At 47.1% G+C, this 26,587-nt stretch overlaps 6 non-coding genes and 2 pseudogenes across 6 annotated transcripts; all 8 read left to right on the forward strand.

Annotated features, from left to right (window-relative positions):
* Positions 1-446: 446 nt before the first annotated feature.
* LOC132223137 (small nucleolar RNA SNORD116) lies at positions 447-558 on the forward strand (annotated as a pseudogene).
* An 882-nt stretch (positions 559-1,440) lies between these two features.
* Positions 1,441-1,544, forward strand: LOC132223158 (small nucleolar RNA SNORD116; annotated as a pseudogene).
* Positions 1,545-19,832: 18,288 nt separating this feature from the next.
* Positions 19,833-19,914, forward strand: LOC132223126 (small nucleolar RNA SNORD115). The gene has a single exon (XR_009450403.1). It is a non-coding gene; the product is annotated as a small nucleolar RNA SNORD115 (small nucleolar RNA).
* A 1,105-nt stretch (positions 19,915-21,019) lies between these two features.
* LOC132223180 (small nucleolar RNA SNORD115) lies at positions 21,020-21,098 on the forward strand. The gene has a single exon (XR_009450418.1). It is a non-coding gene; the product is annotated as a small nucleolar RNA SNORD115 (small nucleolar RNA).
* A 1,102-nt stretch (positions 21,099-22,200) lies between these two features.
* On the forward strand, positions 22,201-22,281 carry LOC132223081 (small nucleolar RNA SNORD115). Its single transcript, XR_009450363.1, has one exon. It is a non-coding gene; the product is annotated as a small nucleolar RNA SNORD115 (small nucleolar RNA).
* Positions 22,282-23,392: 1,111 nt separating this feature from the next.
* LOC132223183 (small nucleolar RNA SNORD115) lies at positions 23,393-23,471 on the forward strand. The gene has a single exon (XR_009450419.1). It is a non-coding gene; the product is annotated as a small nucleolar RNA SNORD115 (small nucleolar RNA).
* Positions 23,472-24,573: 1,102 nt separating this feature from the next.
* LOC132223082 (small nucleolar RNA SNORD115) lies at positions 24,574-24,654 on the forward strand. Its single transcript, XR_009450364.1, has one exon. It is a non-coding gene; the product is annotated as a small nucleolar RNA SNORD115 (small nucleolar RNA).
* Positions 24,655-25,765: 1,111 nt separating this feature from the next.
* Positions 25,766-25,844, forward strand: LOC132223184 (small nucleolar RNA SNORD115). The gene has a single exon (XR_009450420.1). It is a non-coding gene; the product is annotated as a small nucleolar RNA SNORD115 (small nucleolar RNA).
* The last annotated feature ends 743 nt before the right edge of the window (positions 25,845-26,587 follow it).

Below are 26,587 nucleotides of genomic sequence, written 5' to 3' on the forward strand. Positions count from 1 at the left end.
AGGGACAGGAGTGAGGGACAGCTTCCCTTGTCACACTCATCAGGCACCTCCCAGGACATCAGCCCAGCTGCCTACCTGCTCAGCTCATGATGTCACACCCGCCCATCTCACCCCAAAGGGACAGAGGGATGAGGGACAGGTGCAGGCTGTACCTGGGGAAAGGGTGGTGTGGCTCATGTGACCTGAGAAGCTGAATGAGTTTCTCAAATGTGCATGTGGTTTCTCTTCATTCCACAGGTGGTGTCATCATGAAAGGCCTCTCGTCTGCCTAGAAGGGACCACCTTGCTCTCTACCTGGGGGTCGGACAGGGCCGGTCCTGGAAGAAGAGTAGCCCTGGGGCGGCCTCATGCCCCCGGGCGCTCAGGAAGGTGAGCCTTTCTCTGTCCCATGGTCAACCAATTGGAACCGTGTGTCTGGGCCAAGGCCCTGTGTCCAGAACGTGCTGGGATCGATGATGACTCCCTCCAAAAAAAAACCCAAACCAACATTCCTTGGAAAAGCTGAACAAAATGAGTGAGAACTACACCCGTCGTCGTTCTCATCGGTAACTGAGGTCCAGCACGTTCCGTATCCCAGGGACAGGAGTGAGGGACAGCTTCCCTTGTCACACTCATGCGGGCCCTCCCATTGTTTCAGCATCAGAGATGATTTTTTTGGTGTTGGTTGCCCTTTCTTAAAAAATATTTTTTTATTAATTTCAGAGAGGAAGAGAGAAGGAGAGAAAGAAACATCAATGATGAAGACAATCATTGATTGGTTGCCTCCTGCAAACCCCCTACTGGGGATCGAGCCCACAGTATGCCCATGTGCTTGCTCGAACCATGACCTCGCTCAACCACTGAACTACACCAGCCTGCCCGCAAGGCTTCCTTTTTCCCATCCAGGGGCCTCGTTCCCCCCTGCCCACATGCATCCATATTTGTAACCCACCTGCACACAGGAAGTCACACCTGCCCTCACTCATGCCTCAGGGACAGGCGTAGGCACAGTCAGATGAAGGCCCACCAAAGGGAAGAGGAGGGCAGGGATTTTTCCTGACGACCTGGGCACATGACTCAAACGCCCCTGTGATTTGTGTCCACTTCTCAGGTGCAGCCCCAGCGCCAGAGCCAGCATTGGCCAAGACGAGAGCCCATTGTCTGCCTGGATGGCCCGAGACCCCGGGAGTCCCCGAGGAAGGGGCCTGAGTGGGCGCGGAGCCGGGATCCCCAGGAAGGTAAGCGATGCTCTGCTCCTCGCTCAGCCATTAGCTTGTGGGTTTGGAGCTGTGGAGGCGGCTCGTTTGGGTGTCCCGATGGCACACGGGGTTTCCCTCTGACATGGACTGAGTGTTCCTCGCTCAGTGGTGGGACCTGGTCCTGCAGGCCCTGGATGACTCTGAGGTCATCGCCTCACCCACTGAGCCACCATCCGCCAGCTCCATTTTTTAGAACGTGCTGGGATCGATGATGATTCCCCCAAAAAAACCAAACCAACATTCCTTGGGCTGAACAAAATGAGTGAGAACTCATACCGTCGTCGTTCTCATCGGTAACTGAGGTCCAGCACGTTCAGAGCCCCAGGGACAGGAGTGAGGGACAGCTTCCCTTGTCACAGTGGAGGCATCGCACACCCCGCAGTCACTCCCTAGGGAAAGTGAATCTTGATAAACTTTTGCACAGCTTCCCTTGGGGGCCCGTTTCACATGAGTCTTGTTACCTGAGAGCCTGGGCACAATTCTCAATCATGGATGTGATTTCTCGTCACCTCCCAGGTGAGGCTGCCCGCAAACACGTGCCCATGAGGATGCTCTGGGAAACCTGTGAGGCTCCCTGGTGGGATGGTGCCCTCCGCGGGAGGCAGGCCGGGATCTCTGGGACGCTGGTGGATCTCCGTGATGGTAAACAGACTTCTTTGCCCAAGCCAATCAGTTTTTTTCCTTTACATTGCATTTATTGGGGGAACACTGGTTAATAAAATTATCTATGTTTCAGTTGTACACTTCTATAATCCATCATCTGTATATTGCAAGCATGTCCAACTCAAAGGCTCACACAGGCCAAATGAACAAGGGTTACGTGTATGTGGGCCGCAAAAAAACAAAAGCTTTAATTTTCATAGAAACGTAGGTTTATTTCGATAGAGACATGCTGAATCCAAAGGGCTGAAATAAATGAGTCATCATTAATGTAAAACAGTAGAACATTTTAATAAAAAGTAATATTTTTTTCTTGAACATTAACTTACCAGACATTGAATAACTGCACAAATTAATAAACATAATGCAAATAAACCTTTTTCTTGTTCTCTGAAAGTGAAATATTTTCTTTTTTTATATATATTTTATTGAACTTTTACAGAGAGGAAGGGAGAGAGATAGAGAGTTAGAAACATCGATGAGAGAGAAACATCGATCAGCTGCTTCTTGCACATCTCCTACTGGGGATGTGCCCGCAACCCAGGTACATGCCCTTGACCGGAATCGAACCTGGGACCTTTCAGTCCACAGGCCGACGCTCTATCCACTGAGCCAAACCGGTTTCGGCTGAAAGTGAAATATTTTCTGTTGCACACACCAAACAAGTCAGTCCAAGACTAGTGATGTGGCCATGGGCTGCTAAAATGTTTTCTGCTAGTATGAGTGGGGAGAAATGGTGCGCCTGCACGTCAGGCGCCTAAGGGAAATGAATGCAACATGGTGATAGCAATTCATCATTAGAAAATGTCGTATTTCATTATTAATAAAGTTACGAAATTTTTATTAAAACGTTTCTTACATACCGTTATATTGGCCGGGCCACAAAAATATTCATTGTGGGTCACATGCGGCCATGGTCCTCGAGTTTGACAAGCTTGGTATATTGTATGGTGTGTTCACCACCCCAAGTCAAGTCTCCAGCCATCACCATTTATCTCCTCTTTACCGTCTTCTACCTCCCCCACCTCCCTTTCCCACTGGGAACCGCCATACTGTTGTCTGTGTCTATGAGGGGTTTTAGCTGTTCAATTCCTTTACCTTTTTTTTTTTTTACCGAGCCCGTCCCCTCTGAGAGCTGTTAGTCCGTTCTCTGTATTGATAAGTCTGTTTCTATTTTGTTTATTAGTTCATTAGATTCCACATACAAGTGAGATCATACTGTATTTACCTTTCTCTGATTGGCTTATTTTACTTAGCATAATGCTCTCCAGGTCCATCCTGCTGTCGCAAAAAGGTAAGATTTTTTTTCTTTCTTTCTTTCTTTTTTTTTTTTTTTTTACAGTTGTGTGGTATTCCCTTGTGTAAATGTCCCACAGCTCTTTTATCCACTCATGTAGTGATGGGTACTTGGCTGCTTCCAAAACTTGGTTATTGTACATGACGCTGCAGTGAACATAGGAGTCATACATTCTTTCTGATTGGATATATAACAGTTATAAACAACACAATCACCCTACAGCAGTGTCTGAAATTACAGAAGGCAATAGCTGACAGGATCGAAGGGAAAATCAGTGAAAAAAACTGGACTCTTCAATACCTTCTTCTTAATAATTGAAGACCAGTTAAACAATGAATTGGTGGGGTTATAGAAAACTTGAGCAATCTAATCGACCTACGTGAGCTGATATCTAGGTCACCAAGCAGCAACAGAACCCAAATTATTTTCAAACACACCTAGAACATTCTCTAGGGTAGAGCTATGCGAAGTCATAAAACGCGACTGGATGAAGTTAAAAAGATTGAGATTATGGTCCAGCCGGGTGGTTCATTGGTTGAGCATCTACCTGTGAACCAGGAGGTCCAGATTGGATTCCCAGTCAGGGCACAGGCCCGGGTTGCAGGCTTGATTCCCAGTAGGCGGCATGCGGGAGGCAGCCGATCCATGATTCTCTCTCATCATTGATGTTTCTCTCTATATATCCCTTGCTGTCTCTCTGAAATCAATGAATACAGTCCTACCTGGTTTGGCTCAGTGGATAGAGCATTGGCCTCTGAACTGAAGGGTCCCGGATTCAATTCCAGTCAGGGCACAGCCCGAGTTGAGTTATGGGCTCAATCCCCAGTGTGGGGCGTGCAGGAGGCAGCCTATCAGTGATTCTCTCCCATCATTGATGCTTCTCTCTCTCTCTCTCCCTTCCTCTCAGAAGTCAATAAAAATATATTTTAAAAAATAAATAACTGAAATCCTTTTAAAAAATCAATGAAGACATATTTTAAATAATTGTTTTATGACATTTGGTCTGAATGAAGTGGAAACATTTGATCTCGCTGACATAATTGTTAGCCTGCCTCTCTTGTGTGTGTCAGACCTCAGGGAAGGGACAGTTGGGCATGTCAGCACAGGGTCCCCGCACTTAAACATGCTTTGTGTTAAATGAGATTGTACGCAATTGTCTTCATGTATGGTTTATGTGTACATCAAGCATGTCAAATTCAAAGGCTAAAATGGGCCAAATAATGTTTAAGTTTATGTGGGCCGCAAAAAACCAAAGCTTCCATTTTCATAGAAACGTAGGTTTATTGCCATAGAGACATGCTGAATACAAAGGGATGAAATAAATGAGTCATCATTAACATAAAATAATAGAACATTTTAATAAAAATATTTTTCTTGAACATGAACTTACTAGACATTGAATAACTGCACAAATGAATACCCATAACGCAAATAAATCTATTTTTTTGTTCTCCGAAAGCTAAATATTTCCTGTTGCGCACACCAAGTCAGTCCAAGACTAATGACGTGGCCACGGGCTGCTAAAATATTCGCTGCTAATATTAGTGGAGAGAAATGGTGTGCCTGCGCGTAAGGCGCGTAAGGGAAATGAATGCAACACAATGATAGTAATCGTCATTAGCAAACATTGTAGTTTGCTATTAATAATTATGTATAACAGGAAGTTGTAAAAATTAAGTCACGGAATATTTATTATAACGTTTCTTACGTACCGTTATATTGGGTGACTTCCCAGCACCCACGCTGGCTGGCCTTTTTCCTCCTCAGAACCTGACGTCTTGGGAATGCTTTGGGTCATGGATGCCACCCATAAATCGCCGAGACAAGACGTTTGGCCTGCCTGCGGTTCCAGAACCACCCGCTGCAGGTGAGGTTTCGTCAGAGTAGTTCTCGCTTCCTGGCAGCACGCATGTCTGGGTAGAGAGGTTGATGGGAGCCTCCTGGGGTGGATGGCTTCAGGGTCATTCTAATGGGCCCATGGGCCACACTGCGTGATGAGTGAAGAGAGACGGCTGCTCTCGCCTGTCTTCATAGCTTTTCTCCACGTCCAGTGACACGTGTCCTGGGCCTCTGAAGGGTTTCCTTCACTTTAAAAAAATATATATGTTTTTTATTGATTTTTTAGAGAGGGGACAGGAGGCGGGGGGTGAGAGAGAGAGAGAGAGAGAGAGAGAGAGAGAGAGAGAGAGAGACACAGAGACATTGATCCGCTGCCTCCTGCACACCCCCTCCTGGGGACCCAGCCCACGACTCAGGCATGTGCCCTGACTGGGAATGGAGCCGGGGACCTCTTGGTTTCTGGTCAGTGCTCTACCACCGAGCCACACCAGCCAGGCTGACCTTAGGCATTTTTAAAGGCATTTTTCTGGTCACAGCATGGACCCAGCTACTGCAAGCATGGCTGTCCCTGTGGGTCTGGGTAGATTTCCCCCAGCACACGTAGAAGACAGGTGTGTGAGGGTGCCCTCAAGACTCCTGGCCCTAGAAAACGTGTCCCTCACCTTCGCCACATCCCTCTGTGTCCCCGCAGGTGGATTTGCTTCTCCGGGTGCTGCCGTCGCTTCATGGCCAGCGTCAGCCACACGACACTGCAGCCGTTCCTCTACACAGAGCTGCTCCGCCGTCCCGTGTCGCTGCGGACCCTCCTGCAGATAAGACATGCTTAGCTGAGCAATGGTCATGTTGGGCTGTCATCGCTGAGACTTTACTTTGGGCGTGGTGACTGTTTCCTTGGCTGCCACTTCACTCAATCCCAAGAGCCTCGGTAGAGGAAGTAGTATTTGCACAGGACACTCAGAATGATGGAACGCCTCAGTGCTCTCATAGGTATCAATTGACAATTTTCATTGGCTGGTGAGGGGCACATTTTTTAAAAAGAAATGCTGCATGGTTTTTCCCCTAAAATTTCAAAGCAGATCTAAAGATATAAATTAAGTGCACTCCTCTCTCCTAATTCTCCCTTTTTAAAAAAAATTTTTTTTTTATTTTAGACAGGAAGGGAAAGAGAGAGAGAGAGAGAGAGAGAAACATCAATGATGAGAGAGAATCATTGATCAGCTGCCTCCTGTACACCCCCTCCCGGGGATCGAGCCCTCAACCCAGGCATGTGCCCTGACCAGGAATCGAACCGGAACCTTTTGGTTCATAGGTCAATGCTCAACCATTGAGCTACATGAGCCGGGCCCTAATTCTATCTCTACTAAGGGAGTTTTGCACATACACACACACACATGCACATGCACACGCACACGAACACGCAAGCTGTTTTGGGAGGGGGCTCTGGAAGTGGGACCATATTGTACAGTTCTTCCACATGCTGCCTTTCCGTGAAGAGCTTTTTCTACTTCAGTAACACACATCTGTGTCATTTATGGAATGACTGCATGACTGTTTTGTAGATTGAATATAATCCCATGTTCTCTCATTCGCAAAAACTGAGGTTAGCACCACATTTCTGTGCAATGGACCTCCCTCTAGAGCAATAATTTTGCATCTGTCCCTAGTATATCATCATCATTACTCAGCCACTGATATACTGGGATTCAGAACAGGCACATTTTCAGTTTTGAAGATTATCACCAGATTTCCTTAATAACATGGTACCAACTCTTACCACTCCAATGGCAACCAATAAGATGGCCAATGTTTCCCCGGCCTTCCAGATCATGGATTTCATGCCTATTGGAAATCTTTGCCAACGTGATAGCCCAAACTATTGTCTTAAATTGTATTTCTTTCGTTTTTGAGTTCGGTCATTTTCTCATATTTGACTAGCCATCTGTATCTCTTCATTTCCTCTTTCTGTCTAATTTTGGTGGCGGGGGGTGGGGGTTCATCTGTTTCTTACTTCGCAGAGCTCCTTTATGATCGGGACAGTAAGCTTTCGATTGTCAAGCATTACAGATACTTTCCACACCCTCTCAAACCTCGTTTCTGTTGTAAGACTGTGTATAACTGTTCTGTGTCCAAGTACTACCATGTTCGCTTGTATGGCTTCTGAGTCTCATGTCATTTCGGAAAGCTGTTTATGCGGATTCCATAAGACTCGTCACCTGTGTGAACTTCTAACTCTTTTCTGTTTTCTTTAAAATTCCAATCCTTCAATCATGAGAAAAAAATTTTTTAATTTGAAATCGTGACGTTGCCAAGTTACTTGCCATGACTTGCGATTATTTGCCAATAATTGCCCATTTATCTGTAATGCCATCCGCACTGTTGCTGTATCGTCATCTGTGACTGGCTCCATTTTTGTTCTGTGATCTGTGCGTCCCTTCTTCTGCCTCCTGTTGTCTCATGTGTCTTCTCGTTGGAAGAAATTACAGTTTAGACTGCAATTTCCTCAACTGTAATAAATTAATTTGTGGGAAAAAGTGGTTTTTAATCATATACGTCTTCCTATCCGAGGACCAGGTACGTCTTTTTCTCCTCTCCTTTTAATTATGGTTTCAGATGTTCACTTTGGGATGGGGTTGCTTTCTTTCTGTTTATTTTCTTACTTGATATATATTTATATTTTGGTATCTGAAAGTTTTGTTTTGGGGGTGGGTATGTGATCTCCTTTCTCTTTCTTGTGGCTTTTCAGATTTTTTTTTCAAAGTACATACTAATTCCTTTGCAGATACTGGTAGTTTTGATGGTCCCCTTTGATTTGAGTTATGCTGACTAATTTCCCTGACTGGTATTTCCAGGACACTCCAGCCAGGTGTAGAAATATCACCCATCCTTGACTGGATCAGATCTTAATGAATGTGTCTTGGGTTTAGCCAGCACTTTGTTGCTGATCTGTTTTCCAGAGAGACTCCAAACATTTTCTTTTTAAAAAATATATTTTTATTGATATCAGAGAGGAAAAGGAGAGGGAGAGAGATATAGGGCACCTGCCTGGGTTGCAGGCTCGATACTCAGTAATGGGTGTGCAGGAGGCAGCCGATTGATGATTCTCTCCCATCATGGAAGTTTCTATCTCTCTTTCCCTTTCCCTGAAATCAATAAAAACATAGTAAAGAAAATGGGGAAATAAACCTGTCTTTATCCAGAGATGACAAGGCTGTCTATGTAGAAAATTCCAAAGAATCTACAAAGCAAAACAAAACAAAAATATCTAAATGCATAGAGCAAGGATAAAGGATGCGAATTCGAAATAAATTTTAAAAAACCATGTACATCAAAGAAAATGTGCATGTGTATGTAAATATCATATAACTAAATATATTTATACCATATATAGGATCTAAGTGCAGAAAATACAAAACTGATGAAAGAAATCAAAGTAGATTCAAGTAATGGATAAGATGTAAATACCTCGGTGTTCATGGTGGATTGGAAGACTCAATACTGTTCAGAGGTCAGCTCTGCCCAACTCAAATTGAATTAAATCTATAGATTCAATGAAATCTCATTGAGCATCCCAACAGGTTATTCGATAGAAATCAACAAACTAATCTTAAGGTTTTACGGAAAGACAAGAGAATCAACACAATACTGAAGAACAAATTTGGAGGGTCCACCCCTACCTTATTTCAGAACTTTCACTACAAATGTCCAGTCATCAAGATAGCATGGTCTTGGCAAACGAGTAGACACATAGGCCGATGGTTGGGAACAGAGAGATCAGAGAAATCCGCACCAAGGAAATTCAATCCATACGTAAGTCTTTTCAGTAAGTAATGCCAGAACAATAGGGTATCCACCTGCACGGAGGGGGCTAGGCACGGACCTTCACGTGTGCATGAGAGACTGGACCTTAATTATAAAGTTAACCCAAGGTCGACCTCAGAACCCCACGTGCAATGCAGAATAATAAAGGAGGAAGTCTGTGTGGCCTTAGGCTTTGTTGCACGTTTTCAGATGCCACACCAAAAGCACAAATCATGACGGAAAGAGGACTTCATTAAAATTACGGGCACTGTTCCATTGGTGAAAAGCTCAACACAGATTGGGAGAAGATACTGTCAAGGCATATCTGATAAAGGCCTTCTCTCCAAATGTAGAAAGACATCTTACAACTCAGCAGTAGGCACACAAACATACCCATTAGACGTGGGCCTAGGATCTGAATATACCCCTCCCCACAGAAGTATACAGATGACAGATAACCGGATGGACCATGCTTTCCATTAGGGGGATGCGAATTAAACAAACAGGTGCCCCTCCACTCCTAGGAGATGGCTACAAGCCAAAGAACTGGCAATGCCCATAGTTGGGGAAGATCCAAGCGACAAAACTGTCATTCATGATGGGCTAGAAAAATGTACCCCGCTACTCTGTTCCTAGGCATTGACCCAAATTTGTTAAAAACTCATGTCCATACCAACACCAGCCCATGAATATTTATAACAGCTTTACTCATAATTTCCAGAAACTGAGAGAAACCCAAGATACCCTTATAGAAATGAATTGAGGGAGGCGAAGGGAGGAATCCACCCACACTGTGGTATATCCACGTAGAGAAAGAGACACATGTGAATTTTAAGTGCATTTTGCTCAGTGAAGGGAGCCAGTCCGAGAAGGAGGCACAGAGTGGGTCCCGCTTATCTGACATGCTGGGAAGTGCACAACTAAAAATGCAATAAAATCGCCAGTGTCTGTAGCGGGAGGGCAAGGACAGTAGACACAGCTCAGTGCATCGGTTTTGTACGATGCTGTGATGGTGTGTCTATGACACTGAACGTGAAGGCACGCCACGGGAGCTTCACCACACGCAAATGTTTTTAAAGTCGTTTTTATTCATTTCAGAGAGAGCGAGGGAGGGGGAGGGATAGAAACATCCATGATGAGAGAGAATCATGGATCGGCTGCCTCCTGTAACCATTGGGGGGGGGGGGAGCAGTTTCCAGATTAATTTTATTTTCAGTAGTAATGCCCATCCTACCTGTGTTTGATACCTGTTGTTTCTCAAAATTCCTTTCTCATCTCAGCTCCCAAAATTGATGATTCACTCCTGTGCTAAAGAAATTTTTACCTTCACTCTTTAGCTTCTTATTCCACACAAGTTAGGTATTTCTTTTTTAAAAAAAAAAGATATTTTTATTTATTTTCAAGAGGAAAGGACAGGGAGGGAGAGAGAGATAGAAACATCAGTGATGAGAGAGAATCACGGATCGGCCGCCTCCTGCACGCCCCATACCAGGGGTCAAGCCCGCAACCCGGGCATGTGCCCTGACCGGGAATTGAACTGTGATCTCGATGGGTCGACACTCATTCACTGAGCCCCGCCAGCCGGGATCTCATGTTTAACATCCACATGGGTATGTATTTACACAGAAATAGGTACATATATGTGTACACATGCATTGGCTGGACATATCCATAGGTCCCTACTCTGCAGCGGAGACCGCCTAGAAGCAATGACATTCCAGTGGTAGCAGTTACTAGAAGCCGTATCGTGGTCTCCAGTACCGTTCTCCAATGAAAAGCAGGGTGGATTCTATGAATGGGCAGAAAATGTAAAGGATGACCTGGGGTATTATGTAGTGCCAGAAAGTAAGGAAGAGCTGCACACGCACACGCACACGGAAGCATGCCAGAAGTTGCACAGGAACCAACCCAAAGACCTTCCAATGGCTAAAGCTGACACAATGTGAACGAAATATGTAGCTTTGCATGGGATTCTAGCCCAAAGTGTATAATCAGTATTCACAAGTCCACACTAATATTAAAAAAACAACCCTGAATAAATAGTCTAACTGGTGTGGCTCAGTGGTTGAGCGTTGACCTATGAACCTCCAGGAGGTCACGGTTCAATTCTCGGTCAGGGCACATACCCGGGTTGCAGGCTCGATCCCCAGTAAGGGGACGTGCAGGAGGCAGCCGATGCATGATTCTCTCTCATCATGGATGTTTCTCTCCCTCCCTGCCTGTCCCTTCCTCTCTGGAGTCAATAAATAAAATATGTATATATAAAAAAATTTAAACATGAGAAAACATTTAGACAAATCCCACTTGACAGTCTACACCAGTGATGGCGAACCTTTTGAGCTCGGCGTGTCAGCATTTTGAAAAACCCTCACTTAACTCTGGTGCCGTGTTACATATAGAAATTTTTTGATCTTTGCAACCATAGTAAAACAAAGACATATTTTTGATATTTATTTTATATATTTAAATGCCATTTAACAAAGAAAAATCAACCCAAAAAAATGAGTTCGCGTGTCATAGGTTCACCATCACTGGTCTACACAATACAGGAGCGATTGTCCTCAAAACCAGAGGACCATCAAAACAAGACAAATCTGAGAAAGTGTCACAAGCAAGGAAACCCTCGCTAGGCATACCAGTTAAACATAAGGCGGCATCGTCTGTGGGTCCTGGAATGGCAGTAGGACATTTAGTAAAAACAAGGGAAATCTCAAAGTGCAAACTTTAATGAATAAGAGTGTGTCGCTCTGGGTTAATTGTGTGGCCAATGATTCATTCTAATAGAAGATGTTAATGTTAAGTGAAATGGGGTGTAGGTGTTTGGGAACCCTCTATGCTATCTTCACCTTTTTTATAAATCTGAATCTATTAAGAAAAAAAAGTCTATTTTTATTGTATTTTAAATACACTTTTTTTTTTATTCATTTCAGAGAGGGAGAGAGAGAAACATCAATGATGAGAGAGAATCATAGATCGGCTGCCTCCTGCACACCCCCTACTGGGGATTGAGCCTGCAAACCAGGCATGTGCCCTTGACCAGAATCCAACCTGGGACCGTTTAGTCGACCTTAAGCCACACCAGCTAGGGCAAAATAAGTCTGTTTTTAAAAGGAATTTAAAAACCAATCAGTGTCATTCATTACAGTAACATAAGTGAGGGGAAACATTTAGGTGACCATCTCAAAAATAAAGAAAAGCATTCAAGAAAATACAAAACTGATTTCTCCTGAATTTCATGGAAACTAATAACTGAGCATTAAAAAAGAGATAAAGGTTAATTTACAAAAGCAATCAATTGCAAAGTCACTGATGTTGGAGATACTGAAAGTTTTCCTCCTGAGATTGGGAGCAAAACAGAACATTTCTGTCACCATTTCTAATCACTATCCTGAGTTGTCCTAATGCAATAAATCCATAGAAAAAGAAGAGACAGTGTGTAAGGATTAGCAATGAAAAGGCATACCGTTTATTATTTACAAACACAGAAACAGTGCCTATACGTGTGTGTGAGTATGTATTCTACCTAGAGCTATCTACCTAGATTCCCCCAAATAATCTACACACCATTGAATTAAGGAAGCGAATTTAGCGAAGTTACCATATTCACAAGCAAATGAGTACCATGAAATGTATGTCTGTGTGAAATTACACATGGAAAGTGGACACGTAGAAATAGAACATTTTCAGGAACATCAGAAATAGCAGTTATGGAGGAAATTTCCGTACTAAAAAGCATGTTGGAAAGGAAGTCCATAGTGCCTTGTGAATGAGGGAATATAACGTACGTAATTCAGATCAGCAGATGCAATTACATAATAGGTGTTAATTCTGCCCCTGATTCACTTTAAAGATTTAATGCAGTAATCCCATTGAGGTCTTTTGGAAACGGTCAAGAAGTATGTAGGCCAGCTGTCCTATTTTTTATTTGTTTTTGTTTTTTTGGCCTATTATTGATTTCGGAGAGGGAGGGAGAGATAGAAATCAATGATGAGAATCATAGATCGGCTGCCTCCTGCACGTCCCCTACTGGGGATCGGGCCTGCAACTCAGGCTTGTGCCCTGACCCGGAATCCAACCCTGACCTCTGGGTTCATGGGTCGAGCTGATTTCAGGAATGCTCTTAGTCCCCACAAACGAACGTACTCCCAGGTACAGTTAACCAAAATTCATACAAACGCCCTAAAATACGTAGACATGAATGCTTATTGTGGCACCATTTCTACTAGGAAAAAACCCGGAAGACATAGTTGAAGGGGTAAGTCAACCTGGGAAGATGCCCATAGGGAAGCATGAGATGCGGAGCCGATGGCAGTGGAGAGCCTCTTGGGGGAGCTGTCTTCACGCACTTGAACCTTACCTGGGGGTATTACGTGGTCCCAGTATGGCCGGGTGTTGAGTCTATAAGCCTCGCCCTTGCAGGAGAGTTGATGGGGGAAAGATGACCACATACCCAATGGCCACCTTCGTTGGGGCTGGACCAGTAGGCACAATGCTGCTCTCTTAAGTTCTGGGGAGCACAGGGCTGGATGAGGAATACCTAACTAGTGTGGAATAAGAAGCTAAACAGCTAGGCAAAAAAATTATCTTTTACCAAAAAAAAAAATGTTTTTATTGACTTTAGAGAGAGGAGGGAGAGGGAGAGGGACATAGAAACATCAGTGATGAGAGGGAATCGTGGATCGGCTGCCTCCTGCACGCCCCCTCCTAGGGATGGAGCCCCGCAACCTGGGCATGTGCCCTGACCGGGATTCAAACCCTGACCTCCTGGTTCATAGGTTGATTCTCAACCACTGAGCCACCCCGGTCGGGCTGCCCAGACTAACTGGGCTGAATCTGCCAAAACGCCAATCCACACGCGAACAAGGGTTTTAGGATCACATCGATGTCTAAGGGGACCGTCGTGGCCTGGGCCGCGAGGACATCTGATGACATAGCCATGGAGGCTGACAGCCCAGCTCGGGTGCCGCCCTTGGGAGGGGATGTAGGCGTGTCGCCATTTCCGTGCCTCTCGGTGCCTCACCTTCGCCCACTCGTGCTTCCTTCCACAGCTCGGCTCTTGTCAGTAACGCCGCGTCGCACACGGGTGCATAGATCTCTTCCAATTCGTGTTTGTGGGTCTCCTGGGCACTTAGCTAGTTCAGCTGCCAATACCGGTCCTCGCAGGCTCAGCCACGCCCCTGGCAGCCCTGAGCATCCCTATTGGTGCAAATATCCCCAGTGGGCGGGGCCACGCATGCCAGCATCCCCACCCCTCCTAGCCCCGCCCTTTCCTGGCCCGGGCGACTTAAGCGCGCAGGCTCTCTGGCTGTTCTGCGCACTCTGTGGCCCCGGGTGGGGGCTCCGGGAAGGTTGGGGCGTAGAAGCGCCCCGTTTTCTCAGCGTGAGGGCAGCCGGGCGTGTGGACACGGCCGGGTCCCCCCGATGGCACGCGCTCTCTGGACCGCGCAGCCCTGCAGGTGGGTAGCGCTGCAAACTCAGAGACCTAACGTAACCACAGAGGATGGTCTGCAATTAAAACCTTTTAATTAAAAGGCAGTTCATGATAGGTAGTCAGGTTCTAGGCCAGGATGTATTCGAGGGTCTCTTTCTTTTCTTTCTTTTTTTAATATATTTTATTGATTTTTTACAGAGAGGAAGGGAGAGAGATAGAGAGTTAGAAACATCGACGAGAGAGAAACATCGATCAGCTGCCTCCTGCACATCTCCTACTGGGGATGTGCCCGCAACCCAGGTACATGCCCTTGACCGGAATCGAACCTGGGACCCTTCAGTCCGCAGGCCGACGCTCTATCCACTGAGCCAAACTGGTTTCGGCTCGAGGGTTTCTTTCTGGGCTCTGTTTCTTTGGTCTGTGTGTGTGTGTTCTGATGGTAGTAGTATACTGTTTTTGTTGTTATTTTTGTAATCCTCACCAGAGGATATTTTTTCCATTGATTTTTAGAGAGAGTGGAAGGGAGGGAGAAGGAGGGAGAGAGGGGGAGAGAAAGACAGAGAGACAGAGAGAGAGAGAGAGAGAGGGGGGGGGGAGAGAGAGAGAGAAATCGACCCCTACCAGTGCTGGGGATCCTGCCCTTGACCAGGAATCGAACCCGAGATACTTCAGTCCTTGGGCAGCGCTCCAACCACTGAGCCAAACTGGCCAGGGCAAGTAGTGTACTGTTTTGATGACTATAACTTTGTAATATAGTTTGAGGTCAGGAAGCGTGAGGCCTCCGGCTTTCCTATGGTTCCTCAATATTTCGTTTGGGGTTTTTTTGTTTGTTTTGTTTTTGGTTCCTTGGGATTTTTTTTTCTTCCTACTTCTGTGAAAAAAAATGTCATTGGGATTTTGATAGAGATTGTGTGGAATCTGGAGATGGATTTGGGTCATCTGGACATTTTAGCAGTGTTAATTCGGTCAGCGCATTAGCATAAGACACATTTTCATCTCATTGTGTCACCTTCCATTTCTGTCATCAGTGCTTTACAATTCTCCACGTCCAGGTCTTTTCCTTGCTTGGTTTGTCCCTAAGTATTTTGTGACATTTTCGGTGCTGTTGTAAATGAGATTGTTTAATTAGTACTTTTTAATGAGGAGGCAAGATGTGTGTTTTTTTATTTTGGTATTTTTCCCTTTTTCTTCTGGCTGCAAGATTTCTGCTGAGAAATCCACTTGTCTTTTACCAGTACCCTTTATATGTGATACGTAGCAGTTGCTATTCAAGGTCTTTTGAATTTTCATACAAAGTTTTGGATTATTCGTTTTACTTCTGTGAAAAAAATGTCTTTGGTATTTTGATGGGGCTGCATTTAATTTTTAGATTGGTTTGGGTAGTGTGGGCATTTTAATGATGTTAACTCTTTCTATCCATGAGCATGGTATATGTTTCTATTTATTAGTATCTTCTTCCATTTTTTTTTCTTTAGTGTTTTATAATTTCCCCAGTACAGGTTTTCTTACCTCCTTAGTTGAATTTATTCCTAGGTATTTCGGTGCATTTTGTTGATGCAATTGTAAATGGGATTATTGTCTTAGCCTCACTTTCTGGTAGTCCATTATTGGTGTGTAAAAGTGCAACTGATTTCTGAATACAGGGTTGGGCAAAAGGATGTTTACAGTTGTTCGTATGGAAAATAATAAAATAATTAATTATGCCAAAACCAGTTTGGCTCAGTGGATAGAGCGTCGGCCTGCGGACTGAGGGGTCCCAGGTTCGATTCCGGTCAAGGGCATGTACCTGGGTTGTGGGCACATCTTCAGTGGGAGGTGTGCAGGAGGCAGCTGATAGGTGTTTCTCTCTCATCGATGTTTCTGGCTCTCTATCTCTCTCCCTTCCTCTCTGTAAAAAATCAATAAAATATATTAAAAAATAAATAAATAAAATAAAATAATTAATTAATAATAATACAAGGATAAACTCTGTGTTTTGCATCTGCACAACTGAAACATAGCTTTTTGCCCAACCCTGTATTTTTTTTTTTTTTTTTGCATCCTGCTACCTCAATGAATTCATTAATCAGTTTTAGGATTTTTTTGTGTGTGGAATCTTTGGTATTCTCAATAAATATGTCATCTGCCAATAATGACCGTCTTATCTCTTCCTTTCGAATTTGGGTTTCATTTATTTCGTCTTCTTGTCTAATTGCTGTGGCTAGGGCTCCCGGTACTGTGTTGAATAAGAGTGGTAAAAGTGAACATGGCTGTTTTGTTTCTGATCTTAAGGGAAACACTTTTAGTTTTTCCTCATGGAATCTGATGTTGGCTGAGGGTTTGACATGCATGGCTTTTATTATGCTCATGTGTGTTCCCTCTATTTTCACTTGGCTGAGAGATTTTAATCATAAGCGAGTACAAGATTTTATCAAATGCTTTCTCGCAAGGTATGGGTATGATCACATAATTTTTATTTTCCGTTTTGTTTATGTGGTGTGTCACATTAATTGCTTGGCAGGGGTTGAACCATCCTTGCCTCCTGGCAATAAATCCAGCCAGATCGTGGTGTATGATGGCTTTAATATATTTATGGGTTTGGTGTGCTAATACTTTTTGAGGACTTTTGCGTCTGTGTTCATCAAGTAGGTTGGCCTCTAGTTTTCTTTCTTTGTAGTGTCTTTGCCTAGAACACAAATGAAAGGTGCCCAGACACCTGTGTGCCACAGCGTTAATCGTCTGTGACTTCATGATGTCATTCCCTGTTTTGTGATGACCAGTAGGGCTCACTCCATGTTCTGCCTCAAACCAATTGTTTTGATGCCAGAAACGATGAGTATGGCTTCTCTTCACCTTTCACAACAAATCGCATGTGTGTCCAAAGTGAAAATAGTATGATTAATTACTTTTGTTGGTCTTGAATCAATAGTGCTCAGCCTGACATTGGTTCAGTTCTTTAATCTGTTATTTATTCATTCTTTCATTCGTTTTTGGAATGATCATTACCATACAAAGCAGCAAAGAACATTAGCTTCAGTTCCAAGAGTGAAGAAATAGGTAGTGTAGACCACCGTCTTTCTCCTCTTTCCCCAGGTCATGTTGTGGGAAAAAAAATGGCCTTCATTTGGCCTAGAGCAGTGATGGTAAACCTTTTGAGCTCTTCATGTCAGCATTTTGAAAAACCCTAACTTAACTCTGGTGCCGTGTCACATAGAGAAATTTTTTGATATTTGCAACCATAGTAAAATGAAGATTTATATTGTTGAAATTTATTTTATGTATTTAAATGCCATTTAACAAAGAAAAATCAACCAAAAAATGAGTTCGCGTGTCACCTCTGACACAGATGTCACCTCTGACACGCTTGTCATAGGTTCGCCATCACTGGCTTAGAGCTTCCTGGGCTCTGTCTGTCTGCCTCCTTCCAGAGTCAGAACAGTGCAGCTCTCAAGCCCACCTTGCTCTGTCCTCAGTCCCCGGAAACATCTCTGGTGAGCAAACGAGTGTGCAGTGGTACCGATGCCCGCAGAGTGCCTCCGTTGGGTCCACATTGTCTCGAAGAGAGATGATGACTAAACAGTTATTCTCAGAATCAGTCTTGAGGCCCAGTGCAGGTGACAAATTTGTGGCGCCATGTTTGGGAGTCTCGTTTCCCTCTCGAGAGCAGAGGGATTGGGTTCTCGAGGCAGCTAATTTCTTGAGCGCCCCCCCTGTGCCTAATCGGACAACTGGCACACAGCATGGCTTGTTCAAGCTGATTGCGTCTTTAGGTCTCCCATGGTTTCCTACAGAAGGCTCATCTTCAAAACTCGTCTCCCCTTGTGTCTTTCAGTCTGACAGTCTTACCAAGTGGAGGTGGTTGCCTTCGGGTGTAAGGTGAGTGGATATCGTCTGTCATGGATGGAGACCAAATAGTATATGAGAATGATGAGGAGGCTTGCTTTCAGGCAGTAACGACGTTTGTATGTTCCCTGGAACCTTGGTAGTCAGGGCGGCTACAGCATTCTTTCTGATTCTCAGTCCTTTGACCCACCAAAGCCAACGATTTCCCTCCTATCTGAGATAAGTTGGACGGAAAGGGGGCTCAATTTTTTTTCCAGTGGGGTCCTGAGCAACTGTCATGTGAGCTTCTGTCGAGCCTGAGGACCCTAACTCTCCTCTCCATCCTTAACGGATGCTCAGTGTCATGGTCAGAGTTGGGATTTCACACGATCCTTGTGTCCAAGAGGACCATGCCTGTGGTGTCCAGAGATAGAACTGCAACAATGACCCCTGCCCATGAGCGTTTGTTGCCAAACAGAGTTGAGCTTGGGGTAACGGAATGTGATCTTTCGGAAAACAACGTTCACCATGTCCTCGGATTAAATGGCGGGTTTGTGAAATCCTTTCTTGGCCCCTGTTGGTTTATGGACCTCGTTTGTGTCACCACATTTAGGCCACGGGTGCACAGTGGAGAGTGTGTGTCTCCTGTGACCGTGGCCAACACCGTGCAGCATAGACATCGCCTTTGGAAATCAGGTGATAGGCAGGTTTTTGAGACTGTTTCTTTTCTTTTTTCTTTTTGTCCTGTAATCCTCACCTAAGGGCTGAGGATACTTCTTTCATTGATTTTTAGAGAGTTGGAATGGAGGGGGTAGGGGAATGGAGAGAGAGAGAGAAAGAGCGAAACATTGATGTGAAAGAGATCCATCAATTGGTTGCCTCCTGCATGAGTCCCCAAAGGTGTGCCAGTCATCTAACCTGCAACCCAGCTAAGTGCCCTTCACTGGGAATCAACCCCGTGACCCTCCTCTGTCCGATTTAACCCCCGGGCATCTCAGGCCGGCTTCAGAATACTTCTACATCATTGTCGCGTCTTCACTTTGATCTCTGTTTTCACAAAAGCGAGGTTTCCACTTCTCAGTGCCCGAGAGGAACAACTTGCATTCCTTCATGGCTGATGAGGTGGGATGGGACCAGTAACTCGGAACTGAAAGTACACTTCTGGTGTGTACGCCCCTAACTTCAAGGTTTCCATGGAGCATAGCCAATGTGAAAATTGGATGGTGTCCTGTTACCTGTGGGCCACAGGGTATTTTCTGTGTGGCATCATGCTGTCTTTCTCTACTTTATTATACAGTAGGCACCCCGGGGATTTGTACAAAACCTGTTATAATGCCTGGGGTGACCAGTGTGGTTTCCCTTCGAAAATCAGGACAAATGCCGTGTGTGTGTGCGTGCCCATAGTGAAAGGTATCTGCCTATTTCATTTTGTGCTTTAATCATTATTTCAAAGTCTATAATTTCTTAATCAATTCATTGATTAATAAATGCTGAAACAAGTTTTCACAACAAAAGAATCAAGATCAATAGCAACAATCTCAAGAGGGATGCATAGGTTGTTTAGAAGACATCGCTATCTTTTTATGCAGGTCATGTTCTGGGAAAAAAAAGGCTTTCATTTGGCCCAGAGCTTCCCGGGCTCTCTGTCAGGCTCCTTCTGGAGTCGGAAGAAAGCAGCTGTCAAGGCCACCGAGCCCTGTCTTCAGAAAGCGTCTATGGTGAGCAGATGTGTGTGCAGTTGTACCTCTCTGTGCAAAGTGCTGTCTGTGGGTCAATGATGTCTGGCAGTCTCCATCTTGAAAAGAGGTGATGACATAAATACCGGGCACAACAGGAAATATCTGAGGCCCAGTTAGATAACACTTTGGTGGCACCGTGCCGGGGAGTCTTAGGATTCCCCCCAGTGTTGGGATTGGGAGCTGGAGGCAGGCAGATTCCTGAGAGGATGCCACGTGCCTCTCCCCGATCGCTTCCAGGTGATCGTCGCCTTCTCCGCGAACAGCGGAGTTTTTGGTGCCCAGTAGGACGTGCAAGATGGCGGCACCAGAGGCCAACTCTTAAAACAAAACGTTTCTCCTCTGGTTGTGTCTTGCAGTGCAACCATCTCTCCACATGGTGGTCGTGGCCTTCACGTCTCAGGTGAGTGGCTGACTTTTGTGTGGACAGACAGCACGTGCGCATGACAATAGGCAGGGGGCTCTCTTTGGTCAAGAGAGACCCTGGTGCTGTGTAATTGGTGACTCTAAGCCCTGGGGAACGGGCCGCCCCAAAGGCAAACGTGTCCCTCCTCTCTGAAAGGAATCGGACTGAAAGGGGGCTCAGTGCGCTCTCTTGGGGTCCCGTGACAGTGTCATGTGACATGTGCGTGGCCTGAGCGCCTAACCTCCTCTACCTTCACCTGAGTGGATGCTCAGTGTCCTGGTCAGTGTTGGAATCGCGCCAGATTCCTGTGTCCAAGGGGACCACGCCCAGGCATGAGCAGTAGGGCTCCTCTTCCCCTTTCTTGCAGACCCTAAGGGTGTGTGTGGTGAGAATCCTGGTGCTGGTTCTTTTTTGTTGGTGGTGCGGAATCCTAGTACCCCATTTCCATGGTGCATTTTTTATGTGATTCCTATTATTTGTTTGTTTGGTCATGTTGTTTCATTCATTCTGTCCTTTCCTGGTTTTGGACGTGGTCATTGGTGCATAAATGAGCAAGTTCCCTTAGAATTGAGGTCTGATAGGAACAAGATGGGTCCTTTAGAAGCCCTGTCACTCCTCTTTTTCCAGGTCATGTTCCGAAAACAATGGCCTTCATTTGGCCCAGAGCTTTCCTGGGCTCTGTCTGTCAGGCTCCTTCCAGAGTCGCAACCATGCAGCCGTCAAGCCCACCTTGCTCTGTCCTCAGTCCCAGGAAACATCTCTGGTGAGCAAACGAGTGTGCAGTTGTACCGATGCCCGCAGAGTGCCTGCGTTGGGTCAATGATGACAACCCTTAATCTTGAAGTGAGGTGATGACTTAAAAATCATGCTCAATAGGATTACGCTGAGGCCCAGTACGGTGCCATTGTGGTGGCACCATGTTGGGGAGTCCTAGGTTTCTCCCCAGCGATGGGATTGGGTTCTCGAGGCGGGCAGATCCTTGAGAGGATGCCAGGTGCCTCCCCCCGATCACCGCTACGTGAACGTGGCCTCCTCCATGTTCACGGTTGTGTTTGGCGCACAGTAGTTCTGCACTGAGAGCCACGCCAGAGGCCAGCTCTTAAAACGGATGTCTCCTCTGGTTGTGTCTTGCAGTGCGACCATCTCTCCACATGGTGGTCGTGGCCTTCACGTCTCAGGTGAGTGGCTGACTTTTGTGTTGGACAGAGAGCTCGTGCGCATGAGAGTCAGCAGGAGGCTCTCTGTGGGCAAGAGAGACCCTGGTGCTCTATTCTTGGTGACTCTAAGCCCTTGGGAGTGGGCCTACCCAGAGCCAACGTTGTCCCTCCTCTCTGAAAGTTATCGGTCTGAAAGAGGTCTCAGTGCTCCTTTTGGGGGGGCGGGGCGGGTGGGAGGGGTGTGGTATGTCTTAGCCATCGTCATGTGACATGTGCATGGCTTGAGCGCCTAAGCTACCCTACCCTGTCCCGAATGAATGCTCAATGTCATGGTCAGCGTGAGCATATCACGAGGCGGTGTGTCCAAGAGGACCGTGCCCGGGAGTGAGCAGTAGGGTTTCTGCTCAGCCTCCTTGGCCAGCGCTGCGTGTGTGAACAGTGAGAATCCTATGGCTGGTGGTTTGTGTCCCCATGGAATCGGGAGTGCCTCGCTTTCCATTGGTGCATTTCCTGCTTTTCGGATGTATTTCTTTCCTCTTTCATTTGTTGGTTTTGGGCGTGATCATTGGCGCATAAATTGCCATCGTGCTTTCGGTTCAGTTCCGAGGGGGAAGAGAGAGGTCCTTTAGCGGCCGTCCTACTCCTCTTTGTCCAGGTCATGTTTGGAAAAGAAGGGTTTCCGTGGGCCCAGAGCTTCCTGTGTCTGTCAGGCTCCTTCCAGAGTGGGAAACAGAGTGCAGCCCTCCCGGCCACCTTGCTATGTCCTTAGTTCCAGGAAACATCTCTGGTGAGCATACGAGTGTGCCCAGGTTCCTATGTGCGCGAAGTGCTGTCTCTGGGTCAATGATGTCTAAGCGGTCTGGGCCTTGAAGAGAGGTGATGACAAAAATCCTGCTCAATAGGATTACGCTGAGGCCCACTGTGGGTGACAGATCGGTGGCACCGTGCTGGGGTGTCTTAGGATTCCCCCCAGCGTTGGGATTGGGAGCTGGAGGCAGGCAGATTCCTGAGAGGATGCCACGTGCCTCTCCCCGATCGCTTCCAGGTGATCGTCGCCTTCTCCGCGAACAGCGGAGTTTTTGGTGCCCAGTAGGACGTGCAAGATGGCGGCACCAGAGGCCAACTCTTAAAACAAAACGTTTCTCCTCTGGTTGTGTCTTGCAGTGCGACCATCTCTCCACATGGTGGTCGTGGCCTTCACGTCTCAGGTGAGTGGCTGACTTTTGTGTGGACAGACAGCACGTGCGCATGACAATAGGCAGGGGGCTCTCTTTGGTCAAGAGAGACCCTGGTGCTGTGTAAATTGGTGACTCTAAGCCCTTGGGAACGGGCCGCCCCAAAGGCAAACGTGTCCCTCCTCTCTGAAAGGAATCGGACTGAAAGGGGGCTCAGTGCGCTCTCTTGGGGTCCCGTGGCAGTGTCATGTGACATGTGCGTGGCTTGAGCGCCTAACCTCCTCTACCTTCACCTGAGTGGATGCTCAGTGTCCTGGTCAGTGTTGGAATCGCGCCAGATTCCTGTGTCCAAGGGGACCACGCCCAGGCATGAGCAGTAGGGCTCCTCTTCCCCTTTCTTGCAGACCCTAAGGGTGTGTGTGGTGAGAATCCTGTTGCTGGTTCTTTTTTGTTGGTGGTGCGGAATCCTAGTGCCCCCATTTCCATGGTGCATTTTATTTTATGTGATTCCTATTATTTGTTTGTTTGGTCATGTTGTTTCATTCATTCTCTCCTTTCCTGGTTTTGGACGTGGTCATTGGCGCATAAATGAGCAAGTTCCCTTAGAATTGAGGTCTGATAGGAACAAGATGGGTCCTTTAGAAGCCCTGTCACTCCTCTTTTTCCAGGTCATGTTCCGAAAACAATGGCCTTCATTTGGCCCGGAGCTTTCCTGGGCTCTGTCTGTCAGGCTCCTTCCAGAGCCGCGACCATGCAGCCGTCAAGCCCACCTTGCTCTGTCCTCAGTCCCAGGAAACATCTCTGGTGAGCAAACGAGTGTGCAGTTGTACCGATGCCCGCAGAGTGCCTGCGTTGGGTCAATGATGACAACCCTTAATCTTGAAGTGAGGTGATGACTTAAAAATCATGCTCAATAGGATTACGCTGAGGCCCAGTACGGTGCCATTGTGGTGGCACCATGTTGGGGAGTCCTAGGTTTCTCCCCAGCGATGGGATTGGGTTCTCGAGGCGGGCAGATCCTTGAGAGGATGCCACGCGCCTCCCCCCGATCACCGCTACGTGAACGTGGCCTCCTCCATGTTCACGGTTGTGTTTGGCGCACAGTAGTTCTGCACTGAGAGCCACGCCAGAGGCCAGCTCTTAAAACGGATGTCTCCTCTGGTTGTGTCTTGCAGTGCGACCATCTCTCCACATGGTGGTCGTGGCCTTCACGTCTCAGGTGAGTGGCTGACTTTTGTGTTGGACAGAGAGCTCGTGCGCATGAGAGTCAGCAGGAGGCTCTCTGTGGGCAAGAGAGACCCTGGTGCTCTATTCTTGGTGACTCTAAGCCCTTGGGAGTGGGCCTACCCAGAGCCAACGTTGTCCCTCCTCTCTGAAAGTTATCGGTCTGAAAGAGGTCTCAGTGCTCCTTTTGGGGGGGCGGGGCGGGTGGGAGGGGTGTGGTATGTCTTAGCCATCGTCATGTGACATGTGCATGGCTTGAGCGCCTAAGCTACCCTACCCTGTCCCGAATGAATGCTCAATGTCATGGTCAGCGTGAGCATATCACGAGGCGGTGTGTCCAAGAGGACCGTGCCCGGGAGTGAGCAGTAGGGTTTCTGCTCAGCCTCCTTGGCCATGGCTGCGTGTGTGAATAGTGAGAATCCTATGGCTGGTGGTTTGTGTCTCCATGGAATCGGGAGTGCCTCGCTTTCCATTGGTGCATTTCCTGCTTTTCGGATGTATTTCTTTCCTCTTTCATTTGTTGGTTTTGGGCGTGATCATTGGCGCATAAATTGCCATCGTGCTTTCGGTTCAGTTCCGAGGGGGAAGAGAGAGGTCCCTTAGCGGCCGTCCTACTCCTCTTTGTCCAGGTCATGTTTGGAAAAGAAGGGTTTCCGTGGGCCCAGAGCTTCCTGTGTCTGTCAGGCTCCTTCCAGAGTGGGAAACAGAGTGCAGCCCTCCCGGCCACCTTGCTATGTCCTTAGTTCCAGGAAACATCTCTGGTGAGCATACGAGTGTGCCCAGGTTCCTATGTGCGCGAAGTGCTGTCTCTGGGTCAATGATGTCTAAGCGGTCTGGGCCTTGAAGAGAGGTGATGACAAAAATCCTGCTCAATAGGATTACGCTGAGGCCCACTGTGGGTGACAGATCGGTGGCACCGTGCTGGGGTGTCTTAGGATTCCCCCCAGCGTTGGGATTGGGAGCTGGAGGCAGGCAGATTCCTGAGAGGATGCCACGTGCCTCTCCCCGATCGCTTCCAGGTGATCGTCGCCTTCTCCGCGAACAGCGGAGTTTTTGGTGCCCAGTAGGACGTGCAAGATGGCGGCACCAGAGGCCAACTCTTAAAACAAAACGTTTCTCCTCTGGTTGTGTCTTGCAGCGCGACCATCTCTCCACATGGTGGTCGTGGCCTTCACGTCTCAGGTGAGTGGCTGACTTTTGTGTGGACAGACAGCACGTGCGCATGACAATAGGCAGGGGGCTCTCTTTGGTCAAGAGAGACCCTGGTGCTGTGTAAATTGGTGACTCTAAGCCCTTGGGAACGGGCCGCCCCAAAGGCAAACGTGTCCCTCCTCTCTGAAAGGAATCGGACTGAAAGGGGGCTCAGTGCGCTCTCTTGGGGTCCCGTGACAGTGTCATGTGACATGTGCGTGGCTTGAGCGCCTAACCTCCTCTACCTTCACCTGAGTGGATGCTCAGTGTCCTGGTCAGTGTTGGAATCGCGCCAGATTCCTGTGTCCAAGGGGACCACGCCCAGGCATGAGCAGTAGGGCTCCTCTTCCCCTTTCTTGCAGACCCTAAGGGTGTGTGTGGTGAGAATCCTGTTGCTGGTTCTTTTTTGTTGGTGGTGCGGAATCCTAGTGCCCCCATTTCCATGGTGCATTTTATTTTATGTGATTCCTATTATTTGTTTGTTTGGTCATGTTGTTTCATTCATTCTCTCCTTTCCTGGTTTTGGACGTGGTCATTGGCGCATAAATGAGCAAGTTCCCTTAGAATTGAGGTCTGATAGGAACAAGATGGGTCCTTTAGAAGCCCTGTCACTCCTCTTTTTCCAGGTCATGTTCCGAAAACAATGGCCTTCATTTGGCCCGGAGCTTTCCTGGGCTCTGTCTGTCAGGCTCCTTCCAGAGCCGCGACCATGCAGCCGTCAAGCCCACCTTGCTCTGTCCTCAGTCCCAGGAAACATCTCTGGTGAGCAAACGAGTGTGCAGTTGTACCGATGCCCGCAGAGTGCCTGCGTTGGGTCAATGATGACAACCCTTAATCTTGAAGTGAGGTGATGACTTAAAAATCATGCTCAATAGGATTACGCTGAGGCCCAGTACGGTGCCATTGTGGTGGCACCATGTTGGGGAGTCCTAGGTTTCTCCCCAGCGATGGGATTGGGTTCTCGAGGCGGGCAGATCCTTGAGAGGATGCCACGCGCCTCCCCCCGATCACCGCTACGTGAACGTGGCCTCCTCCATGTTCACGGTTGTGTTTGGCGCACAGTAGTTCTGCACTGAGAGCCACGCCAGAGGCCAGCTCTTAAAACGGATGTCTCCTCTGGTTGTGTCTTGCAGTGCGACCATCTCTCCACATGGTGGTCGTGGCCTTCACGTCTCAGGTGAGTGGCTGACTTTTGTGTTGGACAGAGAGCTCGTGCGCATGAGAGTCAGCAGGAGGCTCTCTGTGGGCAAGAGAGACCCTGGTGCTCTATTCTTGGTGACTCTAAGCCCTTGGGAGTGGGCCTACCCAGAGCCAACGTTGTCCCTCCTCTCTGAAAGTTATCGGTCTGAAAGAGGTCTCAGTGCTCCTTTTGGGGGGGCGGGGCGGGTGGGAGGGGTGTGGTATGTCTTAGCCATCGTCATGTGACATGTGCATGGCTTGAGCGCCTAAGCTACCCTACCCTGTCCCGAATGAATGCTCAATGTCATGGTCAGCGTGAGCATATCACGAGGCGGTGTGTCCAAGAGGACCGTGCCCGGGAGTGAGCAGTAGGGTTTCTGCTCAGCCTCCTTGGCCAGCGCTGCGTGTGTGAATAGTGAGAATCCTATGGCTGGTGGTTTGTGTCCCCATGGAAT

This window comes from Myotis daubentonii, chromosome 21 (assembly GCF_963259705.1).
Source record: "Myotis daubentonii chromosome 21, mMyoDau2.1, whole genome shotgun sequence".
Classification (NCBI taxonomy): Eukaryota; Metazoa; Chordata; class Mammalia; order Chiroptera; family Vespertilionidae; genus Myotis; species Myotis daubentonii.